Raw genomic sequence first — 21,066 nt, 5'->3', positions numbered from 1 at the left:
TGATAACCAAAGTCGACTAGACGTACGTAGTATGTATTTAGGTGAAGCCATTGCAGTATGTTGCACGAACGACAAATAGCACACGCTAGGGAAGAAATTACTTTTCCGAACACCTAGGGCGATAAGCGGGAGCGGGGACAGACGTGTCGGGTAAGGCGACGGTAGTGTCCGCTGCGAGGAATGCCGGCCGCTCGCGGTTATGAGGTCACCTGGCGAGGTCATGCAAATGCCAGGCTAGCTACCTGGCAGCGTGACATCCGCATGAGGGAATACGTCGGGGGCGGCGGTAGGGGGGTGGGGGAAGCTGCGGGCGGCGGACCGGCCGCGAAGATGGCGGCGCGACGCCCCCGTGAATCTATCTGGCGCAGCGCGGAGCGAGCCGATGCGATCGAGATCGGGGGAGTGGGATTGAGAGAGGAGAGGAGTGGGGAGGGGCTGGGGAGGGGGTGGGCAGAGAGGAAGCGGGGCGGGTGGAGTGACCGGCGGGGCGTTGGCCGCGCGGCCGACCTTGGGCGGCGCGCAAGGTCCCCGTCCCTCGCTGTCGTGCGCCGTGCCTCAGCATGCACCGCTCCGCGCTGCTCGCATTTCACGGCTGCGAAGGGGCAGCGGGGGCGACCGAAAGGTTACCCAGGCAGCGCAACAGCGGCAGGGAAGGCCGCTGCGCACCAGGTATAAAACTGACACCGATCCGCTGCCGCGTCCTCACGCGACTTCCGTCGCCAACTACACTGTCGCGTCACTATGTTATCACTCTGTTGTACTGCCCTCGTTTCTGATAGTCAACATCTTCAGGATTAAACTCACACCCAAAAAAGGAATTAGTCACACCTCTTCCCCTATCCCGAAGACATCACACAGCGCCGTCTAGTACCACCTCTAGCTCCGATAAAGGATTAAGTTCGGTTAGAAAGAAAGTCCGTAATTTTCTCTGGGTATTTTATTCACACTTTAAGGAAATCATTGACGTTTACATCCCATGTTGTTGTTTTGATCTTCAGTCCGAGGACTGGGTTGATGCAACTTTCCATCCTACTCCATCCCATGCAAGCCTCTTCATATCCGAACAACTACTCAACTCCAGAACGAGATTGTCACTCTGCAGCGGAGTGTGCGCTGATATGATACTTCCTGGTAGATTAAAACTGTGTGCCGGACCGAGACTCGAAATCGCGGCCTTTGCCTTTCGCGGGCAAGCGCTCTACCAACTGAGTTACCCAAGCACGACTCACGACCCGTCCTCACAGCTTCAATTCTGCCAGTCTCCTACATTCCAAACTTCACAGCAGCTCTTCTGCGAACCTTGCAGAACTAGCACTCCTGGAAGAAAGGATATTGCGGACACATGGCTTAGCCACAGCTAGGGGATGTTTCCAGAATGAGAATTTCACAATGCAGCGGAGTGTGCGCTGATGTGAAAATTCGTGACAGATTAAAACTGTGTGCTGGTCCGAGACTCGAACTTGGTCCGGCACACAGTTTTAATCTGTCAGGAAGTTTCAAAACATGGGTCAAATGGCTCTGAGCACTATGGGACTCAACTTCTGAGGTCATCAGTCCCCTAGAACTTAGAACTACTTAAACCTAACTAACCTAAGGACAGCACACACATCCATGCCCGAGGCATGATTCGAACCTGCGACCGTAGCGGTCGCGTGGTTCCAGACTGTAGCGCCTAGAACCTCTCGGCCACCCCGGCCGGCAGGAAGTTTCAACTACTCAACTTACGTCCTTCTTAACCTCCTTACTGTATTCATCTCTTCTTCCCTATTCACCACTTTTACCCCTGTCCCACACATTTCAATACTGAACTGGTGATCGCTTGATGTCTCAGAATGTGCCCTGCCAACCGATCGCTTCTTCTAGTCAGGTCGTGCCACACATTTCTTTTCTCCTCAGTTCTATCCAGTACCTCCTCATTAGTTACATGATCTACTCGTCTAATCTTCAGCATTCTGCTGCAGCACCACATTTCAAAAGCTTTTATTCCTTACTTTTCTAAACTGTTTATTGTTCATATTTCACTTCCACAAGTGACTACACTCCATTCAAATTTCTTTTCTTCAGAAAGGCTTTTCTTGCCATTGCCAGACTATCCTATGTATTTCTACCATCATCAGTTATTTTGTTCCCCATATTGCAAAGTTCATCTATTATTTTAAGTGTCTCGTGTCCTTTTTCTTATGTTCGCTTTATATCGTCCTTTCAAGGCATTATCCATTCCACTCAGCTGCTATCTAAGATAAGTCGTCGTTCAGTACTGGGCTACCGTTTTATAGTTATACTGATTGTTATGCTTCATCCATGGATGCAAGTATTCTCGGACACTTTCTATTAGTATGGGATTATGTGATATTACAGGTCAGTCGAACCAGGAACGTATATCTTCAGCGCTATGAACACAGCTATTTTCAACTCGAAAGACGGGAGTGTCCACAACATATTCATCATGAAGATGTAGAAGAAAGGGCCATTTGGTCACCTAGAATGCCTTACTAAACGTCCTTGTTCATGGTCACTGTAAGATGAAAGGCCGGCCGGTGTGGCCGAGCGGTTCTAGGCGCTTCAGTGTGGAACCGCGCGACGGCTACGGTCGCAGGTTCGAGTACTGGCTGGGGTATGGATGTGTGTGCTGTCCTCAGGTTAGTTAGGTTTAAGTAGCTCTAAGTCTAGGGGACTGATGACCTCAGATGTTAAGTCCCATAGTGCTCAGAGCCATTTGAACCATTTGTAAGATGAAAGAGTGACCGAAGTCATGGTACGAGAAATACACCCAACACACCACCGCACCATTTTCGGTCTGATCTGTACGATCCACACAATGCGGTTTAAATGTCTCATGGTGCAGTAGGAGTACGCCGTGCATTCCATTAGTTGAATAGGGATAGAACTGCGACTCGTTGGAGCACACTACAGCCTCCTACTGTCAAGTTCCTGAGATTTTTGGCCCATTCAAGAAATCAGTTCTAGGCGCCAGTGTGGATAATGGCCCTTTAAGGAACCCGACACTCAGTATCAATAGTGTGTACTTCCCTTCGAAGTATTCTCTCGTAAATGATGAAGATGGATTTGTATTCATCGACAGTAACAATTCATGTCGGGTTTCAAATCGATTGTCACTCACAAGGCATGACACTCTTTGTGTTGCTTGTGCGCTAGAATCTTTTACGACCTCCGTTCTAACGTCGTGTTACGTGGCTGCGAATGCTACACCACACCTTGTACGCACGTTGGACAGTCTTTATACACAAAAAATTGGACAGTTTCATTCACGTTGTGGTCATGGGAAAATCCTTTTGTCACATACTCACGTTGATAGGGCGATGTGGATAATTTCATTTGCATTTCTCTAGTATTTGGACGTCATGAACGCGTAACCGCCTTTTGTACTGCTTGAAATTATATACCTGCAGTGTAATAAGAGATGCTGTGACGCCTGGAGGCTTGCTTGAACCATCTATGCTTTGCAAGATGCGCTGGAGATGGCGCCCACTGTTAATCGTGAGATGAGGAGATACATTAGTCGGCAGCGATGTTTCATGAGCGGTACGGCACAGGCTGAGTGGTACGGCTGCAGTTTTATTCTGAGGAAGTGGAACATGTTGATTTACTGGTTAATTATTTGAGACGAGGGAAGAGATTATAGCATTTTGAGGAGAATATTTTATTATTATTATTTTAATGAGTAATAAAAGAGGATTTAATTTAAGGTAATTGATTTTAAATTCTGTACTTGCGGAAGCTTTTACTTAGGTATTCTTGTTTCAGACGTCCAGTGACTTGAGGATAGCTTCCTCACTCCGTGGGTCCACATATGTGGACTTCGCGGTTTTATTCCATAAAGTGCATGAACAGTTTATATCGACTGCAGACCTCTAGTACACGTTTGTGGAAGTTTTGTAGTTTCAGTCCACGCCACTAGATTGCACCACAATCTGCCCATTGTGATGTTTTGAAGATACCGACCAGCAAAATGGCTACACACGGCGCGCGCTCCTAAGGTAATTCAAAATAATACCTGATTCTATATGTTAAATTTACTTTCTTTTTTGTTTTACATCTGTAAAGATAGTCACAAATGTGACTGGTATATATCTTTTCGTAAAATTATCTCTTATTGTGAATACAGAGGACATCGAAAGTCGAAGTACACGTATATGTACTTCTGGTCTCAACCTTAACTCTTTTCTGCATCTAATTCATTGTAAACTTTCAGTTCTTATGGTATTGTGTGAGGAAATCCTCATAATTATCCAGTAGTTGATGTCGATTGTTTAAACATCAAAAATTAATTTATGGCGTTATTTTCAGTAATCAACAATGAAGAAATACTTCTGATGCTGGAGGAGAGTGATTTCAGTTCACTTTCAGACGATGAGAGTCAACAATTTTCGAGCGATAAGGCTGTCCCTGAATATGCAGTCACTACTGAACACCCAGAATTCGAAATAGAAGACCCTACGCCTGGTATGTCGGAGAACAGTGGAGGTAAACATAAGTTACAATGGACTTGCTCAAAAATGGAAAACAGGGAACAAGGTGAAGATAATTTCGAAAATCTGACGGATGGTATGTTAAGGGATAAGAAGATCACAATATGATAAGAATATCATATATCATGCTCAAAGTAATAAGAAGAATTTAAACACAAATATGAACGAAATTCTTTCCTTTGTTGGGGTTGAAATTCTAATGGGTACTCACAAGCTACCACAAGCCAAGATGTACTGGAGTAGGCTACTTGATATGCCGCTCATCAGTGATACTATGATTCCGGACAAGTATTTAAAGTTACGAAATATCAGCACAAGAAAATGGACAATCAGATAATTTAACCATTTTACTGATTTAGCTATTATTAATTGCTGGATTATGTACAAAAGAACCTGTGCAAAAGATAAAGTACCAAAGAGTAACAGACTAACCCTAATAAACTTCAAACTGAATTTGACTAATGTACTGATAAAGTGTTCTCATGTCAGAAGTTCCTCACAACTCTCCAAAGCAATAACCTTGGATGAACCCTGACAGTTCAGGAGAAATGAAGACAATAAACCAATAAACCCAAAAGAAGAAAAGTTGTTTCCATGCCAAGGAAGCCAACTCGATATGACCGGATTGATCACCTTCCCCAATACGATTAAGTAGATGCAAAAAATGCTTCCAAATGTCACTTTGAAGGTTGAAAATCCCTCACCAGAACCGTGTGCAAGATGTGTAATGTTAATTTATGTGTGACTAAAAACCATTGTTTCGTAAAAGTTCAACAAAAACTTCAATATATTTTTCAATGTATTATTTATTTACCAGTTGAGACGTGAACTCCACATACGTGTATCTCAAATGTTTTACACTGTACGAAAAATAAAAATACAAGTGATGTAATCATGAATCTAATTATGCGTAAGACTAATAAAAATAACACTGGAAACATGTTTCCTCATTTGTTTTATCTTCGGGACTCAAGAGTATAGGGTCAGCAACGCCTGATTTTCAATTTGAAGTTGGACGTAGGATTATGTAGTAGTGTTTCTGAAGCAAAGAAAGAGATAATTTTTCAACACAGAACTTTTAAATTACATTTGATATTATAATTTATCTCAAGTCATTGTCCACAGCCGAAGTCCATGTCAAAATATGAGTTATGATTTTTACTAATACGACTTTGTCATGAACTTAGTATGCCATTTTTTTAAAAAAAAAAAAAGAGAACACATTGCTCCAGTCACAATTGAGGAGTTTGTTGTAGCTCAGCAAATGCGACGCTGTTTCAAGACGAGAGCAGTGTCACGGTGTTTCCATTGTGCAACATGTAACTCAAAACTAAATAAAAAAAGGAACATTAAGTTTTTCCAGTTCTAGTTAATCAGTTTAAAAGTTTAATGATTCACAATGTTTAATTCAGAGAGTATTCTTGTCATTACGAATGTTTAAACGGACAGGGAACAAGATAGGCACTTCCATCTTTCTTTCTCACAGTCACATTTTGCAACAAACTCTCGCAGTTGAATTCTTATATTCAAAGTTTACGAATTCATGTTGAACATTACACTGTGTAGCAAAACGTTTCATTGTCATGACTTACTACAGTGATAGAGGGTCCTGTATCTACCTGGCACCAATTTTGCACCATCTTCAGGTCTCTACAGCGACCATTGTTTTTCGGTGAGGGAAAGAGATAAATTTTGTCTTGTGAACTTATTATTTTGCTCGAACTTTTTCGTGTCAGTTTCGTTAGTACGAGTAATCTGGTTGTTGGTGACATCGACCAGATGGTCACGTTCTGTATACCACGAAGTAACTATTAGCATGTTGAAGGCGGATGAGTTCCAAGCTCATACTGAAGCATTTGTTTGTCCACTTATTACGTTACTGAAATAGTTCACAATGGAGCTTTTGTGAGTTTTATCTGAGACGCCTTTCGGCGTTAGAACAAGTTATTTAGTGTTTCTGCTAATTTGTATGATTGTTCTGTAGCTTAACTGTCCATATAATTTGATTTAAAGGTACACTAAGGGTCACCGAGAGCCGCAGATGGAATAAACATTTCTTCCACTAGCAGTTCCGATCAGTCGATTGTCGTCTGGTGTCATAAAATTCTTTATATAAGCCTGTACTCTATCATTCTACTTGTGTCGCCAAAAAAATAAACATGCTGCACCACTGAAACTGTCTTCAATGGTAAAACGCATTAACACAGTGCTTCTGTATTGAAACTGGTAGTGCCTAAAGGTTTATTACCTAAGCAGCCCTTGGTAGTTATTGAACAGGAGTCTCTTCAAATATTTACAAGCTGTGGGACACCACCTGTACAAAGTTATTGTGCTGTGGTAGGTTGTGTCATGAGCTTAATAACCTTACTTTTGGTACTCCCTAAGTCATTAGCTATTTCCCGTCACTAGGCGTCTAGGGGGCATAGATTATGACGTATGTCACGGATGTCCTTGTCGAAGCAATGGGACTAATCAGTCATACGAAAGTAGAAATTTAACACACTAACTCATAAAAAGGAACCGAAATTTTATTGATACAAGCATTGTTCTTTATCACATAATCTGTACCTCATATTTCTTTCCTGTTTCCCTGGTAAGGTTCCAAAGATGAGCAACATCACGCCTTATACTTCTCCCAATAGGTTTACATCTATACTTCCCGAGCCACCTGATATGCATCATTCCACTGCCCGACTGGTACCGTAATAACGTAACTTATCCTTTATGTATAAAAGGAATGAATGAGATGATTTTTTTCGTTTGTACTTAATTCTTCCGAAGGCTAATTGTTCGGAAGCGGAATACATCACAGCGACCACAGCAGGAGTGTAACAAAGAGATATATGTGATTAAAATTTCAATTTTTATTGAAATTAAACGTCCTGTTTGGATAAATGGCTCTTTTACTTGCTAGTATAATTTTTCTTTTGTAGTCAAGCGTAGAGTCATTGTGGGTGACGGCGGCCCGTGGCAATGATATGTAATGCAACACAATAATGTGTGTTACACAAATAGAAGCAGTAATCAGACTTGGCGACAAGATAATAAACTGAAAAATTCGACTTACGAAAGAATGCGAATGTGTATGCAGTGGCGCGCGGAGGGCGTGCAATCGACACGTCAACAAATCAATCGCTTCCAAACGTCGTTAACCGGGCGAAGTGGCGCAGTGGTTGGTTAGCACAATAAACTCGCATTCGGAAGGACGGCGGTTCACACCCGTCTCCGGACATCCTGATTTACAATAATAAAATACCACCGACCGTTATTTTGATTTTATTTGTTAGGCAACCAGTTTCGGCATTACATCTTGCCGTCTTCAGCTGTAACGCCGAAACTGGTTGTCTAACAAATAAAACCAAAATAACGGCTGTTTGTATTTTATTATTGGAAATAGACCAGCTGAAATCCCGCACTCCGAACATGGGATGGAGGTTACGTTTATCCTGATTTAGGTTTTCCGTGATTTCCAAAAATCGTTTCACGCAAACGCCGGGATGGTTCCTTTGAAAGGGCACGGCCGATTGCCTTCAACATCCTTCCCTAATCCGAGCGTCTGCTCCGTCTCTAATGACCCCGTTGTCGACGGGACGTTAAACACTAATATACCCCTCCTCACAACGTTACTCCACAGGGAAACATGGAAAACAGCTTTACATATGTATTAGTAAAGCATGGTGGTATATTTTTAATTTAAATTTCTTTATTAATGATAATATTACAGAGAACAGGAATATGGAGGATTTTGGTAGTAAATATGGTATGCTTTATAGAGTAATAGCTTAATAATAACAGACTGTTGAAAAGACGAGCCGTCATGGTACTCAATTTACAGTTATTGACACTATTCAATGTATTTGGCTTTAGTACTTTTGGAGTTCTTGTGATGAATGTGTTTCTTATTATGAATGTTTTAAATGACCAGTCATCTACACAGATGTTCACAAGTTTAACTATTGCTGTGCACGACATATTGTCACCGCGGTATTATATACAAAACGGTCACAACAAAAGATAAGTTTTGTTTCCGTTTTACGAGCAATGTATGGTACTGTTTATGAGAAGCTATGTTTTAGCGTCAGGAATTTCTTGTTGTTTTACCCTTCTTCTTCCTTGCCTTATATAGTTTTTCAGCAGCGAACTTAGTAGGCATTTTTCTGCATCTACAACTACACTTTGCGAACCACAGTGAAGTGTATGGCAGAGGGTACATCCTATCCTACCAGTTATTAGCGCTTCTTCCCCCTTCCACTCGCGAATGGAACGTGGAAAGAAAGATTGTTTATATGCCTCTGTGCGTACTGTAATTCATAATCTCGTCCAATGGGAGTGATATGCTGGTGGTTGTAGCACATTCCTAGGGCCATCTTTTGAAACCGGTTGTTGAAGCTGTTAGTAGACATAGTTTCAACAACCGGCTTTAAAAGATGAACCTAGAAATATGCTACTGTCATTCATCTAATCTTGTCCAATGGGAGCGATATGTAGGTGGTTGTAGCGTATTCATCGGGTCATCTTTTAAAGCCTGTTGTTGAAACTATGTTGGTAGACATTCTCGGGATGGTTTCCGTCTATGTTCTAGAATCTGCCTGTTCAGTTCTTTCAACATCTCCGCAACACTCTCCTGCGGGTCAGAAAAAACTGTGAATATTCATGCTGCCCTTCTCTATATATGTTTAACATCCCGCGCTGGTCCTATTTGAGACGGGTCCCACATCCTTGAACAATATTCTGGGATCAGTCGTGCTACTCGGTTATGTTTCTGGTTTGTTTCCCGGCAGTGATAATTATACGTGATGTACAAGATGACAATTATCGAACTGTATTAAAAAACGTAAATTAGTTACAAACTACGAGCGTTCACACTTTTTATTTAACACGTAAACGTCCTACTGATATTCTCATTTAGGTTTAACATGTTCGATACGCCTGCCATCATTGGTGATGATGTGGCGCAGGCGAATAGCGAAATTCTGCATGGCCCACTTAAGTGTCGGAACATCGATGCTGTCGATGACCATTGAATGGCTGTTTACAGCTCAACAATGGTTATGGTGTTATTGCTGTACACCTTGTCTTTAATACAGACCCACAAAAAGGAATCTTATGTGTTCAGATCCGGAGAATATGGTGGCATACCGTTCAGTAGGTACCGTGCCATCAAGGAAATCGCACCGATTATTCCATGACTGGACGTTGCACACCACACAGTCATCCGTTGAGGTTGAAGAGACTTGCCGATCGTGAAAAGCTGATTCTTAGTCCCCCAAATGCGCCAATTTTGCTTATTGACAAACCCATCCAAATGAAAGTGGGCTTCGTCGCTAAACCAAACCATACAGCGCATACTCATTACCATCATGCCCCGCAGCCAACGTCCAGTTTGAACGTCCTAACGCAAACCTTTCAGATGTTATGACGATTTTATTTCATACAGTTCAGTAACTGTCACCCAGTACATCTTTCAATATGCTTCTAATGTTACCATGTTCTCGGCCGTAACCTTTTCAGGTACTGAAACTGATCGTTGTCATCGGCGTTTCCTGTGTCAGGCATCGTGAGGCGATTTGCAGTTGTCTTGAGTGGGCCAAGGCAGTACGTAGTTTTATAAACAATTCACAGATGACAACACCAGTTAGAAACAAGAGGGAGGCGTAGTGTAAAGATCTGATATGGTAATCCGTTAAAGCGACAGCAGAAAAGCTACAATGGCAGTATAGCGCACAATAATGAATGCAATTACGTTTACGAAAAGAAACTGCAAAAAATGTGACGTGAATGTGCAGCCAGACTTACCCCGTCTACGCAATCAGTAGATGTTGCATCACCGCAGTGGGCTGTCCTGGTATTGCCTGGAGAATGTATACTAAAGTTGTGATGTTACAGTAGCAAATCATAGAAGATTCACGATTTCGGCACTAATTTCTATGTCGTGATGTCAGTAGTGGGCACTTATTCCTGATGTCACTCTCCATATTTACAGTCACAAAGATCATAGATGTCATCGTTACATCAAATCAAAGATAAAAATACCATTGTCTACAGATGTATCTATTCCCAACACTGTGTAACAAACTGAATATATCGCAATTACATTGCCACTCAAACTACCGAACCCAGACAATGACTTCGTAAACGCCGGACATTTGGATCAACTCGGAATATTTTCGCTGACACGTATAGTTTGTCGACGACAAATTGCTCGATGGTCACCGGTTCCTTCTTGTCGACATTTAAAGACGATCTGAGCATATTTGTGTCGGGAGAAGACCAGATAAAACACGTAAAATATTTAATATTTTTCTCCTGAGCAGCTGTTCAGAGAATGTGGTGGTGTTTGAGTCATTAGCCTGGCGTTTAGAATTATCCTTGTGCTTCTTTTGTGTTTACGTGATCATTTGTGTCAGAACCCCCATATTTGCAACCGAAATAGTTGTTGAACAAAGGTTGTGCGGGCAACTTTCCATTCAAGATTTCCTCTTTCTGACACTGTATATTTGTTTTTCAAATCGTGACTAAATATGCATTTATGTTTTGGCACTTTGCAGCTGCAAACAAGAGATAGGCAGTTATTATATTGGTTCCAGGGCGCTTAACAGCGTTATTATGCCAATGTACACAATTAAAAGAAATAGACAGAAGATAAAATAAACGTAACGAGTTAAAAATCTTGATGAATGTGATACAAACTTACATAAATCGGTTTCCCTGCAAGATCGTTATATTATCTTTGCGCCACGGCCATGTGCCTGCGCACAAATGTATAGCGGGCGGGACGGCGGCGCGGTGCTTTTGATGGAAAACATGTATACGCGAGTGCGTCTATGCACGCTTCCCGTTGATTTTCTACCCACCAGTCGTCATTCAGTGAATGTTAACCAAGATTTATTAAAATAAATTCATTTCCAATAAATAGAATTTCTCCCCTCCCCCCCCCCCCCCCCCCCTCTCCTAGGAGGCCCCCGGACGTCGCCGAAAATCCCGGACGTATGACAACCTTATTTTGCGGCGTGCTGCCAGTTAGTAACACAATGCAAATCGGCGCTAAGATAATGGAAGCGGTGTTTCCCTGCTGTAAGTGACGGAAAAGAGGCGCCATTTCTGCATCTTTTGTTTCTTTAACCAACCGTGGCATTGTCCGATGAGGTCGCTCCGCCGAAATCACACTTGGCCCGATGTACTGGTATCTCTGGCAACCTGGGCGTCTGGAGCCTGTCGCCGTCCCCTCTGCTCATATTGCTGAACTGCTTCAGAACATCAACTATGCAGGGTACAGCCGGAACGTCGTTTATGTGTATATTCTAATATTTTAGGTGTTTTACGAGATGACGTTTTAGTACAGAGAAAAGGGTTTTAAATAGTTTGACACGAGCCTATGTGTTTACAGCAATGGAACTGTTTGGCAGACTGCCATCCGAGGAAAACTGACTCTACATAGTGACCATCACAAGTAACTTGCATTGTGTGTACACTGAGAAGCACAGTGCATTATTGGGAGGCTGACGAAATAAGATGTCCAGTTTTCTGATAAAAATTTTCTTGTGGCAGCCACCTCAGGAATCCGCGGAAAAGTTTTCTGGCACAGACTGTAGTATCACTTAATATGATGGAGCACATAGGCCTGAGTCGGTTCTGCAGATCTGTCACCCGTTTCTGTTACTGTGCCTATATTGACGACTTCCTGAGCAAGGTGTTGTGCATCTAGTTGTTACTGTGTACTTGACCCTACTCTGGAATTTGAGCTGGTTTCGGGATTGTATGTAAGCTCATCTATCAGTAAGATGTTAATAAGTTTTGGGAATGCTGTGAAGACTGGTAATTCGCTTTAAGTCTTTAGAAATGAAAATATGTGCATTCACAAAACGATAAGCTGTAACATACGCTGCTTAACAATATAAAAGAGTCACTGCTGCAATCAATTAACTCATATAAGTGTCTGGATGTAACACTGTGTAGGGATGTGGAGTTTAATAATCAGTAAGCTTAGTCGCACGTTCATTGGAAAGACACTGGGGAGATGCAGTATACAAATACGATTGTTTAAGAAAGGCTCGTGCAACTCGTTCTAGAAGGTTGCTCAAGTGTATGGGAGCCTACTATGTAGGAGTAACAGGTGACGTTCAACGTCTGGACGGTTTGTAAGATAAGGTTTATTTGACTCGTGGGAGATGGTCACAGAGGTGCTGAAACACTGGCAGATGCTTGAAGACAGACGTGAACTATGCCCCGAAAGCCCACTTAAAAAGTTTCAAGAAACAACATTAAGTGGGGACTCTAGGAATGTATAAGAAATTCATACTTGTCGCTCCCGCAGGGACAGCAAAGATTAGTGATACGTCCGCTAAATCACGCAGGGCTAACAGGTAATTGTGGACAGGGAGAAGGGAGTTGCGGTCAGATTCATTTCACAACTGTAATCTATTGTCATTTAGTTCGCAAATACACTTTTGAAAGAATTAAACTTACTTCGCGGCTGAAGGCCTTCAAACAGATGCTTCAGAATAAGTTCAGTTTTGAAAAGATATGACACACACTTAAATTTACGAATAAGATAAATCGTATACATATATGAGATCAGCATGCGCAGCGGCTGAAGGCCTCGGGTTAAATCTTCAAAATTCCAAATATACTATGATGATTACTGAAGGCAGAAGAACACAATGTTTTAAGATGCTAACAGGGCTGATAGCCCACAAGGTGCACACAAAGAGATAAACAAACGCAAAATAAGATGGCTGAATGCCGCAAATTTAAATTCTGCAAATTAAGGAAATATATACTGCAACAATCGGTAAAACAATACATTAAGCTTAAAAATTTCCTTTTGCAACACCAACGGCGGAAGGCCCACAATAACTTGTAAAGTCTTTCAGAGGAAATTACAATAACCTTTCAAGAGCAGAAGGCGATAATGTTTGGATCTGAAGGAAACTCTGAGAACATGTTTCCAGGGCTGAAGGGCCACAACTAACCTTGCCAAATTAAAAATATAAAATACAGTTAAATTACAACAACATTAACACTTCCAAAAGGATAATTAGGAGAACGGCACTCAGGAATCTCCAGTGGATCGGTCTGCCCTCCTTCACTTAAGCGAGGCAGGTGGTGAGTCCAACTAAACTTAATGCGTGCGAACCCAACCAAGGGACAGTCACGGACCGACCGACACAACGACTTGCTTTGCCATCAATCAGTACACGAGAACTCAAACACCACGGTACTAACGTGATAGTCCACAATGATGTATGTATTAGCTGTCAAAATTACACACCATGTTGGACAGCGACAACAGGTGAGGAAGAGACGCTGCCTGAAATTACGTTAGTGGCCAGGGCAGGTAACCGGAACACTAACGGCCACAAGGCAGAAAATTCCGCTGGTGCACTCGAATTGTAGTCAACCAATATAGTTAATTGCACCGTATGGCGGCTAAATTTCAGCAATAGAAACACTCGGTGTTGCTCACAGGAAAACCTCCCCAACAGCGAACTACCACAACACGAATGGATGTGACTTGGGTAGTTGAAACCACTACTGAAGTTTGACGTCCTGAGTCGGTGAAACACGAAGCTCGAAGCGATCGGACAGCTCCACACTCGCTCCGAGACTGCGCAGTGACCGGCATCGAACCAAGCCGACTGCACCGCGCTGAGATAACTTCCCCGGTCCGCAGTCAGAATGCCGACAACATCTAAAATAGGCGCCAGTGCAAATAACGCCAACTACACACGCAACCTGACAACACTTGCTCGAAGAACTGAACGATACCCAACAATAACTAAGCACGCACGAAGACAAATCGGGAGTCGATGCGCGCGCACACACACACACACACACACACACACACACACACACACACACACACACACACACACACACAGCCGACTCATGAACGATCGGCGAGCCAAAACGCGTCGTCCGGTTGGACGACCGACCGACGATCCACCAAGACTGTGGCCCAGCTCAAGTGATGCGTGGCGGCAATGGCCGGGCGAGCCATGTCGACGCAGGGGTCAGTGCTGCTCCAACCCGACTGCACTAGTGCTGCATTGCAACTCCACTACTGGCAGGTCCGGACTGCGCTCCAGACGCGTTCCAACTGACTGGCAGACTCGAACTCGCTATCCGAACTCGCAACCCCGAACTCCCTTACGACAGACAACGACCGGGAAGAAATAGCAGTCGAGCAAAGATACTACGAGAGGGGATATATCGATACGTGCTACTAACGCCGCTCACGGTCAGGCAAAGCAGCAACTCAGTGACAGTAGTAATTTAAATTAACGGAGTGAGGTGGAAGTACGTTAAAAACAGAGTGTAAAATACATTATGGCGGGAACACGAGCCACGCACGGCTCAATTAGATTACACTAATCCTAGCGAGCACAGTGGATTTACGCAATCATTATTCCTCCTGCAGAATACAGTTATACAGTAGTAGGTAGTATATCTGTAGCAGCGTGTGTGTGTGTGTGTGTGTGTGTGTGTGTGTGTGTTTGCCTATTTATCTCCTATATGAAGCTATTCACATTCTCTGACCAGTAGTCAAACTGTGTGCATGGTAGGACATTTTATTTGTTATGGCGCACCGGTTCTAAAATAGTGAATTAAGTAATTTTTGAGAGAGACGCCAAGTAAATACGGTTTATCAAATATTTCTACAGAAATAGTGGTGTGGAACGCGTAAGGGTCTTGCGTTCGTAAGGTTTCTATCAACTTGTGCTGCAGACAAGTGCTACTCCGGAAGCAGCTGTAGCAGATATGCGGACCGGGGGGAAGGGTCGCCGAAGCGAGTGGACAGTGGACCTTGTACACCTCAATTTGGTCCAAGCGCGACGAATTATTCTCGTATTTAATAAAATAAATATCGCCCGACACTCTGAGAGCGCGTCATCAGGTGTTTCGAGACGGGTTCTGCTGCCGATAGCGGAATAATTAAAAGCGATTATACACCAGCGTGTTCCATTAATCGCATTCACGAAAAAATCCTAATTAAAGCACGGCAGTAACTCGTCCGGACGTGGAGCTTTTTTGCCGAGCTGTCCGCGGAAACCCGGCAGCGCATAAAACGTCACGAGCTGCGCCGGCGGTGCGGCGCGGCGCTGCGCTAGGGGATCTGGCTGCGGGCGGCAGCGCGCCTGCGCAGGCTGGCCGCTGCGGGCCGCACCTCGCCCAGAGGCCAGTGCAGCACTCGCATATCGCCGACGTTACGGCACCAGCTGCCGGACGCTGATCGCGTACTGCAGGCTGTGTAGACAAGGACAGCCTGTCACAATAATACAGGGTGTTCAAATGGTTCAAATGGCTCTGAGCACTATGCGACTTAACTTCTGAGGTCATCAGTCGCCTAGAACTTAGAACTAATCAAACCGAACTAACCTTAGGACATCACACACGCCCATGCCCGAGGGAGGACTCGAACCTCCGCCGGGATTAGCCGCACAGTCCATGACTGCAGCGCCTAAGACCGCTCGGCTAAACCCGCGCGGCTGAGCATTTCAGGTTTGAATAACGCACTAAGTAATCGCAAAACAAAGCCGAACATTTCAGTCGAAGTACAACGTTGTTTAGGTTTACTTGAGCAGCCCAGATGCAAAAGCCGCTAAATGCATTTTTTGTCGATTTTGAGTTGAGTATACTACAACATTCATTGTTTCAGCGCCGACACAGTAGGTTTCAGGGTGCAAAACCCGCTACAGAGCATTGAAACTGGCTGCAGAAACTCGTGTTCGGCTGTAAAAGCCACCAACTGCACGTTGTCTTCGGGTGCTAAACCCGGTAAATGTCGAGCATTTGCAAACCCGCTTGCTTCAATAGACAAAGCGGTCGCCGTGCCATATCTGGATGCAAGGAATGCCAACTAACATCAGACTTGCCAATATGTACACTCAAAGCTACGTTTTACTTTGTTACGATTAGTAGGGATGTTTTTCTCATTCAGAATTAGGTTGGCTGCACTGTAGCGAACACATAAGCAATAATGAAGCTCTGGCTACCGGTGAGTTGTCGAAATGTATGCTGGTAAGCAAGGTTCAGCTGGTCAGTAGCATGTTAATTGTATTTGGGTGCCGGCCGCTGTGGCCGAGCGGTTCAAGGCGCTTCAGTCCGGAACCGCGCTGCTGCTACGGTCGCAGGTTCGAACCCTGCCTCGGGCATGGATGTGTGTGATGTCCTTAGGTTAGTTAGGCTTAAGTAGTTCTAAGTCTAGGGGACGGATGACCTCAGATGTTAAGTCCCACTGTGCTCAGAGCCATTCGAATTTTGTATTTGAGTGAGTGTTCTGAAGGAAATAAGTGATATTTTGGGCGGTTTAGATGGAGAAGATGTTACAAACGAAGTGGGACTAATTGAGATAGTAGGAATTCCGTAAAACGTCGAAGTAGTTGCAAAAGACCAGAACGAGACCAAGCGCGACGGTCCCTTCTGGGAAAAGGAAGAGGCGTCCTGATCAGTGGAAAAGAAGGGTTTGCAAAACGCAATGGTAAGAACATGAAAAGTGCAGTATTATTAAATAAATGTTATGCAATGAAAACTGTGTTGACACTAATTGTCATGACACATGTGGAAATATTAGTGAAAGTTACTGGTAACTGGCATTTCCAGATAAAAAAAAGCCAAAAAATTCGTGTTCACGAAAATCAAAATGAAGAAGAATTGTCTAGTTCGTGGAGAGCCATTCTACAACTTTAAAGCTGATGATGGGAAGAGCGGAGACGTCAAAAAGGTTTTGGACCTCCACTTTGGTGAAGACTGGGCGACCAACGACAAACTCAAATTCTACACCAACGTGTTAGATGAGCTGGAAAGCACTTCTAGAGTCGCTCCTGCCGCTGCCAGCCATCAGAAGATGATGGAAGCGGTTTTGAGTTGACGAGCAGTGTTGAGGTCGATATCACCTAAAGGCAATTTTCAACTAATTTCGTTTTCTATAATTTCTGTCGCTGTTTTAACTAAGACGTAACTTTCCGAGAATTTTACAATTTTATAAAATTTTGTTGGCTTTATTAAGATTCAATTTGGAGCTTAGTTTATTTCCTACAATATCTTCTGATATCGAAAACGCGATGGTCTATTTTTTTAAAAAACAAAACGTAATGTTGAGCATTCGTAGCTGTTCTTTTTTTGACGTTAAGTAAGTCACTTTTCATGGTAAAATAATGTCACCTTCGTATTTTTATATGCCAATTTTGTAGAATTTTCAGACTTCTGTTTATATTTGCAATAATTAAAATCCACCTTTCTGTCATTGCTAACATATCACCAAATAGCGTGTTTGGCAACCGAATGTTTGTTTTGTAATAGGATCGATACATCTGCAAAACCCGATAACTGGATAAATCGGGTGCAAAAACCGCTAAGTCAATATTTTACTTAAGACTTTAACGTATAAAACATATCCACAAATTTAAGCCATTAATACAGTGTAATGAATTATTTTTTATTTAGTTTTAGAAAAGAAATAAAGTCTTTAATAGTTTGGATGGGACGAATTTATCGCTATTATGTCAGTTTCGCGTGTCGTGTGGTTAGCGGCTTTTGCATCCGGTCTAATAACTTAGGAAATACTACATCGGGCAAATGACGACCTCTTGCGACTACACAATGCTCCAGGCGTTTCACCCAGTTTTTCAACACATATTTCATAAATTCTGGAGGAATTTTGGAAATTTCATCGTGAATTCGATCTTTTAGCTGTTGCAAGCTTCTCGGCCTGTCGGAATACACTCTCGCCGACAGTAACTCCACAGGTAAAAGACAAGTACGGTTAAGTTATTCGAGCGAGGCGGCCATTCGACACTACTATGCGCTTACCAAACTCTTCACGGAAAAATTGCAACGTCTCGTTGCGTGTTCCAAGAGCAGAAATTGGCTATCGCGGCTCAATCATGAAATGCTTACGAAGGGCACGTTGAACGTGTACGGCAGATTCGCAGTAGCGAAAATAGTGCTCCACCCCGAGCGCCCGATGTTCCCTCGACCAATACGATACGAGTAATCACTTGCATATGAGATGAAACTTGACACTCTGCACTACTAACATACGACGCCACCGTCGTTTATCTTGTTTTTTAGTTCTCGCTATTGAAATCTGAAATCGTCAAACATTTTGAAACACGCTGTAAATTTATCAAATCGCGTTTTAAATTCCAGAAGGGAATTCAGTCGAATAATAAGTGCTTATCGGGTAAAAATCGCCACAAATTTTAACAAATAATGCACTTCATTCAGTTGTGTCCTAACTAGGGTTTTATACTATGTGGAGAAAAACATCCTGATAACAAGCTCAGAGCAGTGTAACAGATCTCAAGGTCCAGATAACTACTGATCGAGAATGCAAAGTTGTGGAACAAAGGCCATAAAATGTCATCCCATCAGCGACGAGTATCAGATTCCCCTAACTGACACCTGTCGCTGATACGCATCAGTCTAGTCATACATAACTGACTTCAGGTCATTACTACCTGAATTCTATTCCCATCAATTGACATAATATTTAACCCTTGTAACAGGTAACGTCAGTGATTGTCAGGATTAAGCAATCTGCTTAATACTTCCTTCTCTTTCCTAGAGGATGGTTTGCAGGTGATATTTTCTGTAGTTTAACTGGGTCCATTACAAGCCAGGATCTGGAGAGAGGCCCAGGGCAGTGACTTGCTGTCTCGTCAGTCCCACTGGGAGTTTGGGGTTGGGTTTTCAGGGAGAAAGAGAGTGGTACAGGATGAAGCGTCCAAACACGTCCAGTACACGCCGCGACACAGTCATAGTTCTGGCCGGGCATCTGGGCACCGCCTTCTGAGAGTTTTTCGCCTCATATGCGCTGCACAATGTGGAGTCTAGGCCTACGTTAACAGAAGTTGTATAGCGTAGTGTGACGAACACCTGCATCCATGAAGGATATTAATTTTGACGAGGGGCATTCAATAAGTAATTCAATCATTTTTGCAGGCAACCTTGTGGTGGGACAACCACAGCTATGAGTATTAATTTGGGGTATTAATAACCACTTCAGCTGTATTTTAGCCCTTTATTACTCTACCACTACCGGCGTCGTGGTGTTAAAGCTACATCTTCAGGCAACATATGATTATAACTTTGGAGGAATCTGTTTTACCAACATTCGTTGTCCGTCAGTACAAAACACCTCTAAAAGACGGTATGTCATGGATTAGTGGATGGCTCCAAAATAAACCGCACCATAGTGATCGCTTCTCCGATCTATGTGGAACCGCGTACAGGGGACGCCGCCGCATGCTCTGTCATACATGTTGGGAAAAAAGATTCCGAGCTTTTCCGCTCTAATGTTTTAATCGTATGTCTCCTGAAGATTTGGCTTCAACGCCACTAAACCGGTTGTACTGCAGTAATAAAGCACTAAAATACAGCTGAAGCGGTTGTTAATACCCAGGCAACCACTTTTTTCTCAAAGGAGACTGGTTTTATTTAGGATTCTAATACACCATATTATTCCCCACTCTTCTGGCCACAAAACTCCGTTTTTCAACATAATCTCCGTTCATTGCGACGGACATACGCCAACTTTCTGGGAGGGCCTGTATACCTGCATGGTACCACTCTACTGGTTGGCGTCGGAACCAATTGCATCAGCTGCATAAGTAATCCCCCCGTCATCCTCGTACTGCTTTCTGCCGGAGTGCATCCTTCATTGGGCCAAGCAGATGGAGCTCGGAAGTCGTGGGTTCGGTCTGTACTGTGGGTGAGGAAGAACAGTCCGACTAAGTTATGTGACGATCTTCGACAAAAAAAAATTGTCACGATCAGCCTCAAAACGTGAAGAAATTCGGCACAGGTAGCCCTTCATTGGTCTTTATGGTCTTTTGTTAGACGGTAAGGAATTCAGCGGGCTCTCATCTCTGAGTGCTCGCACCGGTGGACGAGCGTGTCAGTACTACCAACAGAGACGTCCAGTTCTGGTGCGAGATATTTGATTCTCATCCGTCGATTAACTCGAATGAGCCGCACGTTCCTACACTGCAGGCGCAATTTCTTTGTTTTCTGATTATACAGTCGCATCATTGCTATAACGGCAAAAGCAAGACACTATGACTTCACATCTCAGCACGTTAATTGATTTGTTGCCTTACTTTCATGCTCTGTACGTTTTCGTGTTGGCTAATGAGTTATTAAAGACCCTTTTTTTAAGTTGGTGAGGTGAAGTGTAGCCGAAGGCTACTACATGTTTAGATAAACGTGGGAGATATCCCAGAACCAGCTTCAAAATTGGCAAAAAGAATCAACTTCTATGTAAAAGAGTAGGACTGAACCACGGCAATCCTCGACACCACCGTCTGTCACATCATTATGCAGTCATGGCAAATGGACTGCGGGATTCTTAGCTCTACGAGTGCATGGGGCACTTTGTAACACGCCATAAAATTTGAGGATCTCTCAATTCCTTAAGAGGATGCTTTCGACCTTGAATTTTCACACGTTTTGCGACTCTCCTAGAGCAAATAATGGCATTTTCGTTTTTCAACAACAGCATTTCGGCCAGTAGATGAAGCAAACACGTAAACATGTATAAGGCCTAATTTTTCTGTATCTATTACGATAGTTC

Source organism: Schistocerca serialis, chromosome 2 (assembly GCF_023864345.2).
Source record: "Schistocerca serialis cubense isolate TAMUIC-IGC-003099 chromosome 2, iqSchSeri2.2, whole genome shotgun sequence".
In the NCBI taxonomy this organism is placed as follows: domain Eukaryota; kingdom Metazoa; phylum Arthropoda; class Insecta; order Orthoptera; family Acrididae; genus Schistocerca; species Schistocerca serialis.
The sequence above is the reverse complement of the archived record's forward strand: the minus strand, read 5'-3'. Positions refer to the sequence as shown.